Source organism: Tamandua tetradactyla, chromosome 1 (genome assembly GCF_023851605.1).
Source record: "Tamandua tetradactyla isolate mTamTet1 chromosome 1, mTamTet1.pri, whole genome shotgun sequence".
In the NCBI taxonomy this organism is placed as follows: domain Eukaryota; kingdom Metazoa; phylum Chordata; class Mammalia; order Pilosa; family Myrmecophagidae; genus Tamandua; species Tamandua tetradactyla.
Window position 1 is genome coordinate 56,815,131 of NC_135327.1, and position 21,347 is coordinate 56,836,477.

Consider the following 21,347-nt stretch of genomic DNA (forward strand, 5'->3'; position numbering starts at 1 on the left):
TTTTAGTAAATACTGCAGCACACTTTACTTAGTAGCTGATCATAGTTTGGCATACAGTGTAGATTCTGCTTAATATAATTTATTTTGTATATAAACATTTGCATGACTTTGAAGTCAATTAAAAAGTGCACGAGTTATAAATGTGGAAGAAAGAGCAACCTATCTTACCTAGCAAGGATCCCCGAAATTTTTCATGCTGAAACTGAATGTAGATTTCAGCTCTGTGTTTCCTGTAAGATGATCAAAATGTCTGGGAAAAAAAGACTAAAACTGTCTATTTGTTACTTGATGTAATAAAGCTTATTTTCATTAACAACAACAACAAGAAGAAGAACTTCCAAAAAAGAAGAAAAGCCCAGGACTAGATGGCTTCACAGGTGAATTCTACCAAACATTCCAAGAAGACATAACTCCAATTCTGCTCAAAGTCTCCCAAAAACTTGAAGAGGAGAAAATACTACCTAACTCATTCTACAAAGCCACCATCACCCTCATATCAAAGCTGGATAAAGATACCACAGACAAAAAAGAAAACTACATATCAATCTCACTTATAGATACAAAAGTCCTCAACAAAATACTAGCTAACTAACGGAATCCAACAGCATATTAAAAGAATTATATACCATGTGATCAAGTGGGATTTATCCCTGGTATGTAAGGTTGGTTCAACATAAGGAAATCTACCCACATTAACAAATTGAAGGAAAAGAACCATAAGATCATTTCAATTGATGCAAAAAAGGCATTTGACGAAAGCACCATTTATTGTAAAAAACACTTAGAACAGTAGGAATAGAAGGAAACTTCCTCAACGTAATAAAGGGCATCAATGAAAAGCCCACAGCTAGCATCTTACTTAATGGTGAAAGACAGAAAGCTTTCCCTGTGAGACCAGAAACAAAACAAGAATAGCACCATCACCACTGTTAGTCAACATTATACTAGACGTTCTTGCTAGAAAAATTAGGGAAGAAAGAAAATAAAAGGCATCCAAATTGGAAAGGAAGAAGTAAAACTTTTCCTATTTGCAGATGATATGATTCTATATACAGAAAATCCTGAAAAAATCCACAACAAAGCTCCTAGAGCTAATGAATGAATTCAGCAAAGTGACGGGGTATAAGATCAGCACCCAAAACTCAGTAGTGTTTCTGTACGTAAGCATTGAAGAATTAGAAGGACAAATCAAGGGAAGAATTCTATTCACAATAGTAACTATAAGAATCAAATATCTAAGAATAATCTAATCAAGGATGTAAAGGAATTAAACACAGAAAACTACAAAACATTGCTAAAAGAAATCAAAGAAGACCTAAATAAATGGAATGATATTCTTTGTTCGTGGACTGGAAGACCAAATATCATTAAGATGTCGATACTACCTGAAGCAATTTATAGATTCAAGAAAAATTCAAATCCCAATTCTAACAACCTTCTTTGCAGAAATGGAAAAGCCAGTCATCAAATTTATATGAAAAGGTAAGGAGCCCTGAATACCTAAAGTCATCTTGAAAAAGAAGAATGAGGTTGGAGGACTAGCACTCCCCTATCTTAAAATTTATTACATAAAGTATCAGTGGCAGAGAGAGTTCAAATAGAGTCAAGCGGCTCCTCCAGACTACTGTTATGCAAGCTTCACGTAGACCTTGCTACCTATCATAACCTGCCAACTCCCAACCAGGACCACTCCAGCCAATCCTAAAGAACACCTAAGGCAATTTATAAGATCCCACAAGGGTTCCAGGCACTAGAGTAACTTGCCAGAAACCTACAACCTCCAAATGGGTCCCTGGTCCGTAAGTCCTTAAACCTAGCACAGCCTCTCTAGAACATCAGATAGTTCCACCTCCCTACCCCATATTAGTGACAGACCCTTCCAATATCAAAAATTTAGAATTGCCATAGCCCAAACAATCCCAAGGAGAGGTACGGAAAGATCAAAGGTGGAATTATACATATAAGATGGGACTTAACAAATGAGTATGAATGCTGAATCATTAAATTGATATCTCTTTTAGTCTCCAGTATTTTAGAGCAGCTAGAAGTAAAAACCTAAAATTGTGAAATTGTAACCCATGTCAAAGTCTGAAAGATGTTCTACAACTAATTGTGGTGCTGTGCTTGGAAATTTATAGCTTTTTGTATATATGTTATTGTACACAAAAAGAGAAGGAAGAAAGTCTATTGTGATGATAAAAAAGTATTTAAGCCTTCTAGCCTCCTATATTCTGGAGTAGCTAGAAGGAAAAATATGAGAGGATTGTACAGTAGCCTATAACAAATTCTGGGATCTATCCTGTAACCACTTTTTGAAGAGTGCTTTGAAAACTATTGCTTTTTTATTTCTTTGTTTTGTATATATGTTATACTGTACAATAAAAAAAGTTAAAAAAAAAAAACTTATTACAAAGCCACAGTAGTTAAAACAGCATGGTAGTGAAAAATTACACACATATAGACCAGTGGAATAGAATTGAGAGCTCAGAAATCAGCCCTCCCTTTTATGGTCAACTGATTTTTGATAAGGGAGCAAAAAGCATGCAATTGGGAAAGAATGATAGTCTCTTCAACAGATGGTGCTGGAAAAACTGGATGTACCTTTGCAAAAAAAAAAACAAGACCTCTACTTCACCCCATATACAAAAATCAACTCACAGTGGATCAAAAACCTTAATATAAGGACTGTCAGACTTTTAAAAGAAATGTCGGGAAGCATCTTCAAGACCTTTTGTTAGGCAGTGGTTTCTTGGATTTTACACCAAAAGCATAAACAACAACAGAAAAAATAGATAAATGGGACCTCATCAAAACTAAGAACTTTTGTTGAAGATATTTGCATGCCAGGTTAAGCATATAATGATGAAAACAGATATAGCCCAGCCTAACGACCAAATTAAAACACCAGAGCAGACACAGACGTTGGAATAACTAATACAAGATTTCACATAACTTTACTAAATAAAATAAATAACATAAAGGAGATGAAGACACTAGAAGAGCATAAAGAGGAATTTGAAAGAATAAATAGGAAAATAGCAGATACCACAGACATTAAAGATGCTGTAGACCAAATAAAAAACATACTAGAGACACACAACAGCAGATTTGAAAAAGCAGAAGAAAGAATAAGCAAACTAGAGGACAGGACAACTAATTTCGAATACTCAAAATAGCAAATGACAAAAAAGGTGGAAAATTTTGAATTTAATCTCAGGGAAATGATGGACAAAACAAAGCACATAAACATAAGAATCATTGGTGTCCCAGAAGGAGAAGAGAGGAGTAAAGGGCTAGGAAAATTAGTTGAGGATATAATGGGGAAAAGCTTCCTAACACTTATAAAGAACATAAATACACAAGTTAAAGAAGCTCAGTGAACTCCAAATAGAATAAATCCAAATAGGTCTTTCCCAAGACACATACTAATTAGTCTGTCAAATGTTGAAGAGAAGCAGAAAATCCTGAAAGCAGCAAGAGAATAACAATCTACTACATACAAGGGAAACCACATAAGATTGAATTCACACTACTCATCTGGCACCGTGGAGGTGAGAAGGCAGTGGTATGATCTATTTAAGATCCTGAAAGAGAAAATTTTGTGTCTGATGCTCCTTTTATCTACCATATCAACAGAAGAGTAGAACATATGGAATAAAAATAAATAATAAGGGGAACAGATGTTAAAATAAATTTAGTTTGAAATGCTAATGATAAATGAAAGCAAGGGGTAAGGGGTATGGTATGTATAATCTTTTTTTTCTCTTTTATCGTTTTATTTCTTTTTCTGTTGTCTTTTTATTTCTTTTTCTAAATCGATGCAAATGTTCTAAGAAATGATGACTATGCAACTATGTGATGATATTAAGAATTACTGATTATATATGTAGAAGGGAATGATATCTTAATGTTTTGTTTGTTTCTTGTTAATTTTTTTAATTAATAAATTAAAAAATTAAAAAATTAAAAAATAAAGAGCCTGAAAGAGAAAGACTTCCAGCTAAGAATTTTGTACCCAGCCAAATTGTCCTTCAAAACTGAGGGAGGGAGAGGGCAATGGTGGCTCAATGGCAGAGTCCTCGCCTGCCATGCCAGAGACCTGGGTTAGTTTCCCAGTGCCTGCCCATGTAAATAAATATATAAATAAACTTAGGGAGAGATTAAAATTTTCACAGACAAACAAATCCTGAAAGAATTTGTCAACAAGAGACCAGCCCTACAAGAAATACTAAAGGGAACTCTGCCAGTTGAGAAGAAAAAGATAGGAGAGGGAAGTCCGGAGGAGGGCACAGGAATTGAAGAGTACCAGTAAAGGGCAACTTAAAGGATAAAAAGAGAAAGGGAAAAGAATATATAGATCTGACAAATAAAATCCAAAAGATAAGATGGTGGATTCAAGAAATGCCTTTTCAGTAATAACTTTGAATGTAAATGGACTACACTAACCAATTAAAAGATTCAGATTGGCAGAATCTGAATTATATTAAGAAATATAATCCAGGGCGGGCCGCGGTGGCTCAGCGGGCAAGGTGCTTGCCTGCTATGCCGGAGGACCCCGGTTCGATTCCCGGCCCCAGCCCATGTAACAAAAACGGAAAAACAAATTACAATAAAGCAAGAAAATGTTTGGAGATGTTTCCCTTTCTTCCTTCCTTCCTTCCTTCTATCCTTCCTTCCTTCTCTCTGTCTTTCCTTTAAAAAAAAAAAAAAAAAAAAAAAAAAAAGAAATATAATCCAGCTATATGCTGCTTACAGGAGACTCATCTTAGATACAAAAGTACAAAAAGATTGAAAATGAAGTGATGGAAAAAGATGTTCCATGCAAGTTGTAACCAAAAGAAAGCAGGAGTAGCTATATTAATATCAGACAAAATAGACTTTAAATGTAAAGACATCATAAGCAAAGAAGGACACTATATATTAATTAAAGGGACAATTCAACAGGAAGAAATAACAATCATAAATGTTTATGCTCCCAATCAAGGAGCTCCAAAGTACATGAAATAGACATTGGCAAAACTGAAGGGAGCGATGGATGTTTCAACACTAATAGTAGGGAGACTTCTATACCACTCTCCTCTATAGAAAGAACAACCAGTCAGAAAATCAACAAAGAAATAGAGAAGTTAAACAACTTTATAAATGAATTAGACTAACAGACATATGTAGGTCATTATACCCCCAAAAAACAGGATATACGTTCTTTTCTAGTGCTCATGGATCATTCTCCAGGATAGAACATATGCTGGGGAACAAAATAGGTCTTTATAACTTGAAAACAGCACTTTCTCTGGTCATAATGGAATGAAGCTGGATCTCAACCACCAAAGAATAAGAACATTAACAAATTGGTGGAGATTAAATAACACACTCTCAAACAACCAATGGGTCAAAGAAGATATTCCTAGAGATATTAATAGCTATCTGGAGATGAACGAAAATGAGAATACAACATATCAGAACTTACGGGATGCAGCAAAAGGCTGTGCTGAGAGGGAAATTTATTGCCCTAAATACCTATATTAAAAAAAAGAAAGAGTAAAAATCGAGGACTTAACTGCTCACCTGGAAGAACTTGAGAAAGAACAGCAAACTAACCCCAAAGCAAACAGAAGAGAAATAACAAAGATTAATACAGAGATAAATGAATGGGAGAACAAAAGAGCAATAGAAAGAATCAATAAAACCAAAAGTTAGTTCTTTGAGAAAATCAGTAAATTGATGGGCCACTAGCAATACTGACAAAGACAAAAAGAGAGAGGATATAAATAAATCAGAAATGAGAAGGTGTGCGTTACCACAGACCCTGAAGAAATAAAAGAAATCATAATAGGACACTACAAACAACTATTCACCATCAAACTAGACAACTTAGATGGAACTGACAAATTCCTTGAAACAAGCTACACTGACTCAGGAAGAAATAAAAGATCTCAACAAACCAATCACAAGTAAACAGATCATCAAAAATCTTTCTACAAAGAAAAACCCAGGGCCAGATGGCTTCACAGGAGAATTTTATCAGACATTCCAAAAAGAACTAACACCAGTCCTGCTCGAACTATTCCAAAAAATTGAGGAAAAAGGAACACTACCTAACTCATTTTATGAAGCTAACATAATTTTAATACCAAAACCAGGTAAAGATGCTATCAGAAAGGAAAACTACAGGCCAATCCCTGTAATGAACATAGATGCAAAAATTCTCAACAAAATGCTACAAATCAAATCCAACAACACATTAAAAGAATTGTACACCACAACCAAGTGGGGTTTATACCAGGAATGCAAGGATGGTTCAACACAAGACAATCAATTAATGGAATATAGCACATTAACAAATTGAAAGGGAAAAGTCACATGATCATCTTGATCCTGAAAAAGCATTTGACAAAATTCAGCATCCTTTTCTGATAAAAACACTTCAAAAGATAGGAATGAAAGGTAACTTCCTCAATATGATAAAGAATATATGAAAAACCAATAGCCAGAATCATACTCAATGGAGAGAGAGAATGAAAGCCTTCCGCCTAAGATCAGGAACGAGACAAGGATGCCCATTGTCACCACTGTTATTCAACATTGTGCTAGAAGTTCTAGCCAGAGCAATCAGGTAGGACAAAGAAATAAAAGGCATACAAGTTAGAAAAGGAAGAAGTAAACTTTCATTATTTGCAGATGGCATGATACTGTACTTGGAAAATCCTGAGAAATCTACAACAAAGTTACTTGAGCTAATAAAACCAGCAAGGTGGTGGGATATAAAATTAATGTGCAGAAATCAGTAACATTTCTATACACAAGCAATGAGCTAGCTAAGAGTCAGTTAAGGGAAAAATTCCATTCAAAGTAGCAACTAAAAGAATCAAGTACTTAGGAATATGAAGGACTTGTACACAGACAACTACATAACACTGCTGAAAGAAATCAAAGAAGATCTAAGTAGGTAGAAAGATATTCCCTGCTCATGGATAGAAAGGTTAACTGTAGTTAAATTGTCAGTTCTCCCCAAATTGATCTACAGATTCAACACTGTACCAATCAAAATTCCTCAACAAGCTACTTTGGTGACTTGGAAAAGCTAATTACCAAATTCATCTGAAAGGAAAAGAGACCCTGAAAAGCTAAAGGCATCTTTAAAAAAGAAGAATGAAGTGGGAGGATTAACACTTCCTGACTTTAAAACTTGTAAGAAAGCCACGGAGGTCAAAACAGCATGGTACTGGCAGAAATATAGAAGTATTGACCAGTGGAATTGAATCGACAGTGCAGAAATAGACCATCAAATCTATGGTCAACTGATTTTTGACAAGGCCCCCAAAACCACTGAACTGGACAAAATAGTCTTTTTAATAAATGTGCAAGGGTAAACTGGATATCAATAGCCAAGAGAATGAAAGAGGACCCTTATCTGACACCCTACACAAAAATTAATTCAAAGTGGATCAAACACCTAAATATAAGAACCAGAAAGTACCATAAAGCTTCTAGAAGAAAATGTAGGGAAACATCTTCAAGACCTAGTGACAGAAGGTAGCTTCCTAAGCTTTATACCCAAAGCACAAGCAACAAAAGAAAAAAAAGATAAATGGGAATGCCTTAAAATCAAATGCTTCTGCACTTTAAAAGACTTTGTCAAAAGCTGAAGAGGCAGCCAACTCAATGGGAGAAAATATTTGGAAATCACACATCAGGCAAAGGTTTGGTAGCCTGTATACATAAAGAAATCATACAACTCAACAACAAAAGAACAAACAACCCAATTATAAAATGGACTGAAGATATGAATAGGCATTTTTCTGAAGAGCAAATACAGATGGCTCAAAAGCACATGAAGAAATGCTCATTTTCATTAGCTATAAGGAAAATGCAGATCAAGACTATAATGAGATACCACTTCATACCTATAAGAATGACTGCTGTTAAACAAATAGAACACTATAAATGTTGGAGAGGATGTGGAGAAATTGGGACACTTATGCATTGCTGGTGAGAATGTATAAGGCGCAGCCACTATGGAAGACAGTTTTGTGGTTCGTTGGGAAACTAAATATTGAGTTGCCCTATGAACCAGTAATAGCACTACTTGGTATATACCCAGAAGAGCTGAGAGTAGTGACACAAACAGATATTTGCATGCCGATGCTCATAGCAGTATATTCACAGTCACCAAAAGACGGAAACAATCCAAATGCCCATCAACAGAGGAGTGAATTACCAAAGTGTGGTATATACATACAATGGAATATTATGCAGCAGTAAGACAAAATGATGTCCTGAAGCACATGACAAGATGGATGAGCCTTGAGGACATAATGCTGAGTGAAATAAACCAGACACGAAAGGATAGATATTGTATGACTCCACTTTTATGACTATGGTGAAGGTAAAATCAGAGACTTATAATATTGAATATAGAGGACTTAGAGATACATAGAAGCTAGAGATGGATGAACGGTTAGCTAATGAGGTTGAATTCGAATGTAAGGGAATAAATAGACATGAAGTTGGTTCTCTAGTGGGTTTATAAGTAATATTACCATATTGAAGGTGAACAAGATTGAAAGGAATTGTATATGTCCCACTGACTAACACTAGAAATTAAATTAGTTCTCCCAAGAATTACTTCAAAGTTATGATTCATGTACAAAGAGTGTTTAAATCCAGGGTACAGGGGGAAAACTGCTGTTGCATGGTATGGGCCATGTTTAACAGGAAAATATCAGCAGTACCACAGCAACAGCAGAGGTAAATAATGAGGGGAGGGACAAGAGTTAAGGGGAGGTTTAGATTTCCTATTTGGTAAGGGTGTGTTTATTGATTATCTTTCTCTTGGGAACAATGAAATTATCTAAAATCGAGGGTGTTGATAGACTGTGGACTTTGGGTGTTATATACGATGCCTAGTGAAGGCAGGTGGCTGAAGGATGCACTGACTGAGAAGTAGATTTGCAAACGATGGTGGATACATATGATCAAATATTATGCTGCTACAAAAAGTAATGAAGTTGTGAGACATGCAATGATGTGAATGAACCTATGGGACCTTTAGTGAGGCAAAATAAGCCAGAAATGAAAGAACAATTATTGTGTGGTCTCCTTTAGAAAATGCTTATAAGAAAACAGGGGCCTAAATTGTAAGTTCTTATAGCAGATACATTGAATCTGGAGTGGTAATTATTTCTGGATTTTTGAGAGGCTATAACCTGGTATTTAGAGATAAGAGGGAAGCTGAACAAGTTGAGATTAAAGTAACTCAGAACATAGGTGTAAGGAAGACATTTTCTATATTTTAGAACTGCACCTACTCTTTGAGACCAAAGGAAGAAAGGTTTACTTTTTCTGGAACCTAAATTTTCTGTAGCACATAATCTAACTGAACCTGTCTGTATAGCTCATTTGAACAGTTGAAACACAGGGGGCCCAGGGTAAGAATGAGGGCCTATAATCCATATAGCTTAATGGAATGCCTGGATACATCCTAGAATATATTAAGCAGATAATCAAAAAGTATTGGCAAAGTCCCTTGAGGGATGGGAGAAAAAATATGGAACTATTGAACTTTACCATCAAGGAATCCCCTGACACTGTGACAAATATTTGGGACACCCAAATCAATAGGCCATGCCCTTGATTTTGAGGCTTTTACTTGTGAAGCTTATGTAGGTAGCAGAGAAGCTTAGCCTACCTATAGGTATGCCTAAAAGTTACTTCTGGAGGACCTCTTTTGTTGCTCAGATGTGGCCTCGGTCTCTCTAAGCCCAACTCTGCAAGTGAAATCATTCCCCTTCCCCTCTACATGGGACATGACATCCAGGGGTGAAAGTCTCCCTGGTAAAGTGGGAGATGACTTTCAGGGATCCACACCTGGCACTGTGGGAACAACAATTTCATTCTGACCAAAAGGGGGAAAGAGGTATAATTAATAAAGTATTAGTGGCAGAGAGAGTTCAAATAGAGTCAAGAGGCTACTCTGCAGGTTGCTCTTATGCAAGCTTCAGTTAGATATTGCTACCTACCATAACCTCCCAAACCCCAACCAGGACCATTCCAGCAAATCTTAAAGAACACCTAGGGCAATATATAAGATTCCACAAGGGTTGCATACACTGGAATAACTTTCTAGAAACCTACAACCTGCAGATGGGTCTATGTATCAGATAAGTCCTGAAACCTAGAGGGCCTAGCCTCTCTAGAACATCAGTTAGTTCTATCTCCCTACCCTATATTAGTGGCAGACCCTTCGAACATGAAAAATTTAGAATTGCTATAGCCCAAACACCCCTAATGAGAGGGATAGAAAGATCAAAGGTGATGGTGGAGTTATATAGAGAAGGTAGGATTTAACAAATTAATATGATTGCTGAATCATTAAATTGATACCTCTTTTAGTCTCCAGTATCTCAGAGCAGCTAGAAGTAAAAACCTGAAATTTTGGAATTGTAACCCATGTCAAACTCTGAAATATGTTCTACAACTAATTGTGGTGCTGTGCTTTGAAATTTATTGTTTTCTATATATGTTATTTTTCATGACAAAGAAAAAAAGTCAATTGTGATGATAAAAAAAATATTTATTCCTTCTAGCCTTCTATATTCTGGAGCAGCTAGAAGGAAAAATCTGAGAGGATTTGTATGGTAGCCCATGACAAACTCTGGGATCTGTCCTGTAACTACTTATTGAAGAGTTTTTTTGAAAACTATTGCTTTTTTATTTCTTTGCTTTGTATATTATACAATAAAAATTAAAAAAACAAACAGAAAACGACAAGTACTAGAGAGGATATGGAGAAAGAGGCACGGTTATCCACTGCTGCTGGGAATGTAAAATGGTACAACTGCTCTGGAAGGCAGTTTGGTGGCCCCTCAGGAAGCTAAATATATAATTGCCATATGATCCAGCAATCCTGTTCCTCTGTATATATTCAGAGAACCTGAAGGCAAGGACATAAACAAACATTTACACACCAATATTTATAGCAGCATTATTGACGATTGCCAAGAGATGGAAACAGCCCAAATGTTTATCAGCAGATCAGTGGCTAAACAAGCTGTGGTATATATATTTAATGAAATATTTCACAGCTGTTAAGACAGAATAAAGTCATGAAGCATGGAACAATGTGAATGATCCTTGAAGACATTACGGTGAGTGAAATTAGCCAGAAACAAAAGGACAAAAACTGTACAGATGGTCTCACTAATATGAACTAGCATTAATGAGTGAACTTTGAGAGTTATCAGGAGATAGAAACAAGGTAGAGATTGGGCATTTGTTCTAGTTTGCTAGCTGCCAGAATGCAACACACCAGAGATGGATTGGCTTTTAATAAAAGGGATTTATTTAGTTAAAAATATATTGTTCTTCAGAGGAAAGGCAGCTAACTTTCAACTGAAGTTCTTTTCTTACATGGGAAGGCACGGGGTGATCTCTTCTGGCCTTCTGTCCAGGCCTCTGGATTCTAACAACTTTCCCTGGGATGATTCCTTTCTGCATCTCCAAAGGCCTGGGCTGAGCTGCAAGTGCTGAGATGATTGAGGTATGCTGAGCTGCTTGGGCTGTGCTACATTGAGCTCTCTCATTTAAGCATCCAGCCAATTAAATCAAACATCATTCATTGCAGCAGGCACACCTCCTGTGTAGCAGATGTAATCAGCAACAGATGAGGTTCACATGCCATTGGCTCATGTCCACAGCAATAGAACTAGACACCTTCACCTGGCCAAATTGACACCTGAATCTAACTACCACAGGCATTTATTGCTGAAGGACTGCTGATTCTACTATAGGACTGAGTATAAAAATTCAGAAATAGGTAGCCCAATACTACCTGATTGTAGCACAATAATATCAGTACTGAATGAAGCTGAATATGAGAATGATAGAGGGAGAAGGTCTGAGGGCACATATGAAACCAGAAGGAAAGATAGACAGTAAAGACTGAGATGGTATAATCTAAGAATGCCTAGAGTATATAATGATAGTGACCAAATCTACAAATTTAAAAATATTTTTCCATGTGGAAGAACAAAGGAATGTCAGTATTGCAGGCTGTTGAAAATAGATGGTAATTCATATTTTAAAACTTTAACTTATGTGCAAGACTAAAGCAAAAAAATGTGTATTTGGTGCAAAATTTTTAATTTCTTTAGTGCATTTCCTAATATAATTTATGTGGACACTTTAATTGAGCACCATAAGTACATGGAACCTTGAGTAGGGCATGAGCTTTTGTAGGTTTGTCCAGAGTGATGCCCCAATAAATCCCAGAGGGATTTGAACAGTGAATGAAAAAGTATCTGCAAAGTCCCCTTGGGGAAATGATGAGAAAGGGGAAAAGTTCAACTTCCCCATGTGGAGAATTCCTCCCATTCTCACAAGCAGTGGGGACAACTAAAGCAATAGGTTGAGCCCTCAATCTTGGGGGTTCATATGAAACTTATCCCCACAAAGATAGGCTAAGCCTACTTAAAATTAGGCCTAAGAGTCATCCCCAGAGAACCTCTTTTATTGCTCAGATTTGGCCTCTCTCAGCCAACATGACAAGCAAACTCACTGTCCTCCCCTCTCTACGTGGGACATGACTCTCAGGGGTATAAACCTTCCTGACAATATGGGACAGAAATCGTAGAATGAGCTGGGACTCAGCATCAAGGGATTGAGAAAACCTAGACCAAAAGGGAGAAGAGAGAAATAAGACAAAGTGTCAATGACTGAGAGATTTCAAAGAGTCGAGAGGTTATCCTGGAGGTTATTCTTAGGCATTATATAGATATCACCTTTTAGTTAAGGTATATTGGAGAGACTAGTGGGAAAGTGCCTGAAAATGTAGAGCTGTGTTCCAGTAGCCATGTTTCTTGAAGATGATGGTGTAATGATATAGTTTTCACAGTGTGACTGTGTGATTGTGAAAACCTTATGTCTGATGCTCCTTTTATCTGTGGTATGGACAGATGAGTTAAACATACGGATTAGAAATAAATGAATAATGGGGGCCACAAATGTTGGAATAAGTTTAGTAGATTGAAATGCTAGTGATCAATGAAAGGGAGTGATAAGGGGTATTGAAAAAAATAGGGGAAACAAAGGCTAAAATATATTGGGTAAATGGAAATACCAGCAATCAATGAGAGGGAGGGGTGGGGGTATGATATATATGAGGTTTTTTTCTTTTTTCTTTTTGTTTCTTTTTCTGAATTGATGCAAATGTTCTGGGAAATGATCATGGTGATGAATATACAACTATGTGATGATATTGTGACTTATTGATTATATACCAAGAATGGAATGATCATATGGTAAGAATGTTCACGTTTGTATGTTGTTACGTTTAAAAAAAGTAAAAAAAAAAATTATTTAAATAACAGTCATGCAGGGTGTTGAAAACAGATGGTATATGGGAAAAAGTACAGTCAATGCAAGCTAGGGTCTGTAGTCAACAGTAACATTGTAATGTGCTTCCACTGAATGTAACAAAGGCATTATGCCAAAACTAAATGTCAGTAGGTGGGGTGGCGGGGAGCATGGGGAAGAGGTGTGGATTCTTTGCGGAAGAAAAGGAAACGTCTTCAGATAGATTATGGTGCTGAAGGCATGTCTATACACTTAGGTTAAGTTCTATGATGTGCAAATAAAACTGTTTAAAAATGAACAGAGAAAGACAAGATAAACTTATGAACCATGTAATAACATGGATGGACCTAGAGAATATTATGCTGAGTGAATCCAGCCAAAAACTAAAGGACAAATACTGTATGGTCCCACTGATGTGAACGGACATTCGAGAATAAACTTGAAATATGTCATTGGTAACAGAGTTCAGCAGGAGTTAGAAACAGGGTAAGACAATGGGTAATTGAAGCTGAAGGGATACAGACTGTGCAACAGGACTAGATACAAAAACTCAAAAATGGACAGCACAATAATACCTAATTGTAAAGTAATCATGTTAAAATACTGAATGAAGCTGCATCTGAGCTATAGGGTTTTTTTTGTTTTTGTTTGCTTGTTGGTTTGTTTGTTGTTGTTGTTTTTTACTATTATTACTACTTTTATTTCTTTTCTTTATATTAACATTTTATATCTTTTTCTGTTGTGTTGCTAGTTCCTCTAAACCGATGCAAATGTACTAAGAAACAATGATCATGCATCTATGTGATGATGTTAAGAATTACTGAGTGCATATGTAGAATGGTATGATTTCTAAATGTTGTGTTAATTTCTTTTTTTTTTTCTTTCCGTTAATAAAAAAATAATAAAAAAAATAAATTAAAAAAAAAAAAATGAACAGAGAGAAATAAGTGCTAGAAAATATGGAGAAAGAGATGTACCTGTTCATTGTCGGTAGGGAAACTGAGAGGTGCAGCCCCCCAGAGGGTAGTGTGGTGATTCCACAGGAGGCTAGGGGTGGGGTTGCCATATGATCCTGATACCGCACTGTTTAGTATATTCCTGGAGGAACTGAGTGTGGGGATATGAATGGACATTTGCACATTGGTGCTTGTGGTAGCAATGTTCTCAGTCAACAATGGGCATGGGCAGCCTAAGAGTACAATGACCGGAATGAAAGGGGGAGCTGTGATGTATATACATAGAATGGACTACTGAGCGGCCGCAAGAAGGAATGAAGTTGTGAGGCATCCAACTAGATGAATGAACCTTGGGGATTGTATGTTAAGTGAAATATCATGAACAGAAAGACAAATAATATCATGCCTCACTCATATGGACTTATTATAATGTAAAAATTCAGTGATCTGAAGTCGAGAACATGGGTTATCAGGTTGGGGCCTGTTCTAGTTTGCTAGCTGCCAGAATACAATATACCAGAAACAGAATGGCTTTTAAAAGGGGGAATTTAATGAGTTGCTAGTTTACAGTTCTAAGGCTGAGAAAATGTCCCAATTAAAGCAAATCTATAGAAATATCCACTCGGAGGCATCCAGGGAAAGACACCTTGGTTCAAGATGACCAATGAAGTTCAGGGTTTCTCTCTCAAGTGGAAGGGCACATGGCAAACACAGTCAGAATTTTTCTCTCATCTGGAAAGGCACATGGTGAACATGGTCAGGGTTCCTCTCTCATCTGGAAGGGTACATGGCGAGCATGGCGTCATCCGCTAGCTCCTTCTTCTGGTTTCCTGTTTCATGAAGCTCCCCGGGAGGCGTTTTCCTTCTTCATCTCCAAAGGTTGCTGGCTCGTGGACTCTGCTTCGGGTTGCTGCAGCATTCTCTGCTGTCTCCAAATCCCCAGTCTCCAGAATGTTTCCTCTTTTATAGGACTTCAGAAACTAATCAAGACCCACCCGAATGGGTGGAGACATGTCGTCACCTAATCCAGTTTAACAACCACTCTCGATTACATCACATCTCCAGGGAGTTGATCTAATTACTGTTTCAAACATACAATGCTGAATAGGGATTATAAGAAATGGCTGTCTTTACAAAATGGAATTAGGATTAAAACATGGCTTTTCTAGGGGACACGCATACTTTACCAGCACAGGGCCTATTGTAAAGCGTTCTAGATTGTAAACTCTTATGGCGGTCACATATATTCACGAGTTATATTATTTCTAAATTCTAGATACTGAGCTGTTTGTTTATAACCTGGTCGTTCCTAGAACCTTCAGGTATTTGTATGACACCTGAAACTCAGAGTTAGAGCTCAGAAGCTATGAAAGTCAGCAGTACCTCATACAGGAACTGTGTAAAAAGTTCTACTGACTTTGAGTAGAAGTATGAATGAAGCTGATCTGGATAGTACTAAGGTAAATCAGAATACCTAATAAAGGATGATATTGTCCATATTTTAAAACTTCACTTTCTGTGTGAGACCAAAGGGAGAGATGTTTATTTTGTGCAAAATGTATATTTTGGGTAGTGCATTTCCTAATTTAACACGTATGGTCAGTTTAGTTGAACACCATAAGTACATGGGATCTTGAATAGACCATGAGATTTTGTTGGTTTGTCCAGGTTAGCGTGGTGCCCCGATATATCCCAGAGTAATTTGGGGAGTGAATAAAGAAGTATTTACAGGGTCCCCCTGTGGGAATGGGGAGAAAAGAGGACATGTTCAACTTCCCCATTTGGGGAATTACCGATATTCTTGCAAGCAGTGGAGACAACCAAGTCAATAGGCCGAGCCCTCAATCAGATTTCACCCCTGTGGGACTTATTCCTGGAAAGGATAGACTAAGCCTGCTTAAAATTAGGCCTAAGAGTTACCCCTAGAGAACCTCTTTTGTTGCTCAAATGTGGCCTCACTCTCTAAGCCGATGTGGCAAGTGAATTCACTGCCCTCCCCCCATATGTGGGACATAACTCCAGTGGTGAGTTCTCCCACTATAAGTGGCTGGGAGAGTTCAAATCGAGTCAAGAGGCTACTCTGGAGGTCACTCTTACACAAGCTTCAGTTAGACATTGCTACCTATCATAACCTGCCAAAGCCCAACCAAAACCATTTCAGCTAATCATAAAGAATGCCTAGGGCAATAAAATTCTATAATCTATAATCTTATAGATTATAATCAATATAATAAGATTCTATAATCTTATATATTCCATGCACTGGGGTAACTTTCCTGCAACTTCCAGATAGGTCCCTGGACCAGATAAATCCTGAAGCCTAAAGGGACCAGCCTCTCCAGAACATCAGATAGTTCCATCTCCCTACCCCATATTATTGATAGCCCCTTCCAACATGAAAAAGTTAGAATGGCCATAGTCCAAATACCCCTAAAGAGAGGTATAGAATGATCAAAGGTGATGGGAGTTAAACAGAGAAGGTAGATTTAGCAAATGAATATGATTGCTGAATCATTAAATTTATATTTCTTTTAGTCTCGAGTATCTTAGAGCAGCTACCAGTAAAAACCTAAAATTGTGGAATTGTAACCCATACCAAACTGAAATCTATTCTACAACTGTGCTGTGTTTTAAAATTTATTGCTTTTTTTATATATGTTATTTTTCACAAAAAAATTTAAAAAGTCAATTATGATGATAAAAATATATTCCTTCTAGCCTCCTATATTCTGGAGCAGCTAGAAGGAAAAATTTGAGAGGATGGTGTTCTAGTTTGCTAGCTGCTGGAATGCAATATAACCAGAAACGGAATGGCTTTTAAAAAGGGGAAGTTGCTAGTACAGTTCTAAGGCTGAGAAAATATCCCAATTACAAGTCTATAGAAATGTCCAATCAAAGGCCACCATCCAGGGAAAGATACCTTGGTTCAAGAAGGCCGATGAAGTTCAGGGTTTCTCTTTCAAATGAGAAGGCACATGGCGAACACAGAGTTTCTCTCTCATTTGGAAAGGCGCATGGTGAACACAGCGTCATCTGCTAGCTTTTTCTCCTGGCTTCCTGTTTCATGAAGCTCCCCAGGAGGCGTTTTCCTTCATCTCCAAAGGTCATTGGCTGGTGGACTCTGCTTCTCGTCATTCTGCTCTGCTCTTTCTGAATCTCCTTTATTCTCCAAAATGTTTCCTCTTTTATAGGACCTCAGAAACTAATCAAGACCCACCCAAATTGGTGGAGACACATTTCCCCCAATCCAGCGTAACAACCACTCTTGATTGGGTTACATCTCCAGGGAGATGATCTAATTACAGATTCAAACATACAGTGTTGAATAGGGATTATTCTGCCTTTACAAAATGGGATTTAGATTAAAACATGGCTTTTCTAGGGGGCATCCATCCTTTCAAACCAGCATAGATGGTATGGTATCACAAGACAAACTCTGGAATCTGTGCTGCAACTATTCGTTGAAGAGTGCTTTGAAAACTATTGCTTTTTTTCTTTCCTTGCTTTCTATATACATTATACAATTTAAAAGTTAAAATATTTATATATCGGGAGCAAGGAGGGTGCAAGGGTAGTTCGGTGGCAGAATTCCCACCTGCCATGTAGGAGACCCGGGTTTGATTCCCAGCCCATGCACTTCCCATACAAACAAGCAAACAAATAAACATTTTTTTTAAAAATCAGCAAAATGGTGGTGCCATAAGGGGATACGCACATGGAAAAAAGAATGAAGTGTAACCCCTGCCATACAGCATACAAAGTACATTTATGAAGCATATGAGATGGTTTTTAAGAGAAATATCCCAGTTGTGATGGGTCAAGTCAGTTACATTTATGATGTCTTAGTGCTGGGTTTTTGGTTTCCTCTCACATCCCAAAAGACTTCTCATGTCCTAAAAAAGACAATTCTACCATAAATCATTTTCTAAGAGAAAAATAAAGTATTGGAAATTAGCTGGAGGTTGACTTTGTTTTAATATCATAACTTTGCAAAATCAGAAGTCAGTTTTTTGTTATCTGCCCCTCCCCACCTGCATTGTTTTGTTTTGAGATCTTTTTAATCTGTAAAATAATATATTTTTTGAAAATCTGATCTATTCATTAGTCACAGTTTATGTACTTTTCCTTAGAATTTCAACACATTTATATTTATTAATATTAATACTTATTGATTAGGCATTTATAATAAAATCACCTACATATTGCTATATCCAATAGATTCTTGCCAGTCTTTATTTTACTTAACCTCTCTGCTTTGTTATACACTGAAATCTGTTACTTTCTTCTTGAAATCCTCTACTTCCTTAGATACTATAATGTGATACTCTTTTGGCCAAATTTCTGTTCTGTCCCAGAGATCACACTTACTTAAAACCTACAAATATTCTCCCCTAAGCCTCCCACTCTGAGACATCACTAAGACTATCTAATGCATAGGTTTAGTAAATTGAGTTTGGCTTGATCCACACCATTTCTGATGGTTTGGCAGAAATCATTATTCAACAGTGACTAGTTTTTCCAGATACTGTTTGTATAGCTACTGATCAAAGATTTCTGAAGTCTTTTAGCCAGAATATATAAAAAATGTTTACAACTCAATAAGATGCAGAGAAAAACAACTAAAAACATGCCAAAAAAATGTTAAATACTTTTCAAAAGAAGATATATAAATGGCCAATAATCCCATAAAATAATGCTCAACATTATTATTCATTAGGGAAATGCAAATAAAAATCATGATGAAGTAATACTATATATGTACGCTTTAGAATGGTAAACTTAAAATACTGAGAGTAACAAGTGTTGGCAATTCTCATACATTGCTGATAGTTAAACATATCTTTATCATCTGTCCCAGTAATTCCACTCCTAGGTATCTACCTGGGAGAAATTAAATGTAGGTCCACCCAAAGATTTATGCACAGATGTTTATAACATATTTTTTTCAGATTTTTATCAACAGGTAAATAGATGAATTGGATTATTGTCAAAATTCATCAGAATGTATATTTAAAATGGATGCACTTTATTGCGTGTAAATTTTTCCTCAATAAAGTTAAATAAAAAAAAAACATGTCCACGCACCAATGTTCATAACGGCATTATTCACAATTGCCAAAAAATGGAAGCAACCCAAGTATCCATGAACTGATGAATAGATAAATGAAATATAATATATACATAAATGGATATTATTCAACCATGAACAGGAGGAGTGAAGTCCTTATAAATGTGACAACATGGATGCACCTTGAAGATATCATGTTGAAGGAAATAAGCCAAACACAAAAGGACAAATATTGCATGATCTCACTGTTTTGAAACAATTAGAATAAGCAAACTCATAGAGTCAGAATCTTTTTTTAATTTAATTTAATTTTTTTTAAACAATGAACATGAACATTCTTACCATATGATCATTCCATTCTTGGTTAATAATCAATAACTCACAGTATCATCACATAGTTGTATATTCATCACCATGATCATTTCCCAGAATATTAGCATCAATTCAGAGAAAAAGAAAAAAACTTATACGTACAATACCCCTTACCCCTCCCTCTCATTGACTGCTAGTATTTCCATCTACCCAATATATTTTAGCCTTTGTTTCCCCTATTTTTTTTCTATACCCCTTACCATGCCCTTTCATTGATTACTAGCATTTCAGTCTACTAAATTTATTCCAGCATGTGTTTCCCCAATTATTCATTCATTTCTAATCCATATGTTTTACTCATCTGTCCATACCACAGATAAAAGGAGCATCAGATCCTTTTATCTACCTTATCAACAGATGAGTAAAACATATTGTGATAGTTACATTCAGTTGTCAACTTGGCCAGGTGAAGGCACCTAGTTCTTTTGCTGTGGACATGAGCCAATGGTACGTGAACCTCATCTGTTGCTGATTACATCTGCAGTGGACTAGGAGGCGTGTCTGCTGCAGTGAATGATGTTTGACTTAATTGGCTGGTCCTTATATGAGAGAACTCAACGTAGCAGAACCCAAGCAGCTCAGCATACCTCATCTCAGCACTTGCAGCTCAGCCCAGGCCTTTGGAGATGTCTCTGGTGTGTTGCATTCCGGCAGCTAGCAAACTAGAACACATATGGAATGAAATAAATAATAGGGGGAACAGATGTTAAAATAAATTTAGATTGAAATGCTAGTGATCAATGAAAGGGAGGGGTAAGAGGTATGGTATGTATGAATTTTTTTCTGTTGTCTTTTTCTTTTTCTGAATTGATGCAAATGTTCTAAGAAATTATCGTGATGATGGATATGCAACTATGTGATGATATTGTGAATTACTGATTATATATGTAGAACTGAATGATCATAAGTTACGAATGTTTGCATTTGTTGTTATATATTTTTTTTAATTTAAAATTTTAAAAAATTAATTAAAACATCAGACACAAGGTTTTCACAATCACTCAGTCACATTGCGAAAGCTATATCATTATACAATCATCTTCAAGAAACATGGCTACTGGAACACAGCTCTACATTTTCAGGGACTTCCCTCCAGCCTCTCCAATATACCTTAACTAAAAAGGTGATATCTGTATAATGCATAAGAATAACCTCCAAAATAACCTCTCGACTCTGTTTGAAATCTCTCAGCCATTGACACTTTATTTTGTCTTATTTCTCTCTTCCCCCTTTTGGTCTAGAAGGTTTTCTCAATCCCTTGATGCTGAGTCCCAGCTCATTCTAGGATTTCTGTCCCACGTTGCCAGGAAGGTTTACACCCCTGGGAGTCATGTCCCACATAGAGAGGGGAAGGGCAGTGAGTTTGCTTGTCATGTTGGCTGAGAGAGGCCACATCTGAGCAACAAAAGAGGTTCTCTGGGGATGACTCTTAGGCCCAATTTTAAGTAGGCTCAGCTTATTCTTTGAGGGGAAGAGTTTCATATGAACAAACCCCAAGATTGAGGGCTCGGCCTATTGCTTTGGTTGTCCCCACTGCTTGTGAGAATATGAGGAATTCTCCACATGGGGAAGTTGAATTTTCCCCCTTTCTCGCCATT

The 21,347-nt window shown here is 36.7% G+C and overlaps 1 protein-coding gene across 8 annotated transcripts in view; it reads left to right on the forward strand.

The window, feature by feature from the left end:
- RNF24 (ring finger protein 24) overlaps positions 1–21,347 on the forward strand; it is a 167,162-nt gene that overhangs the window by 126,851 nt on the left and 18,964 nt on the right. The window lies entirely within an intron of this gene.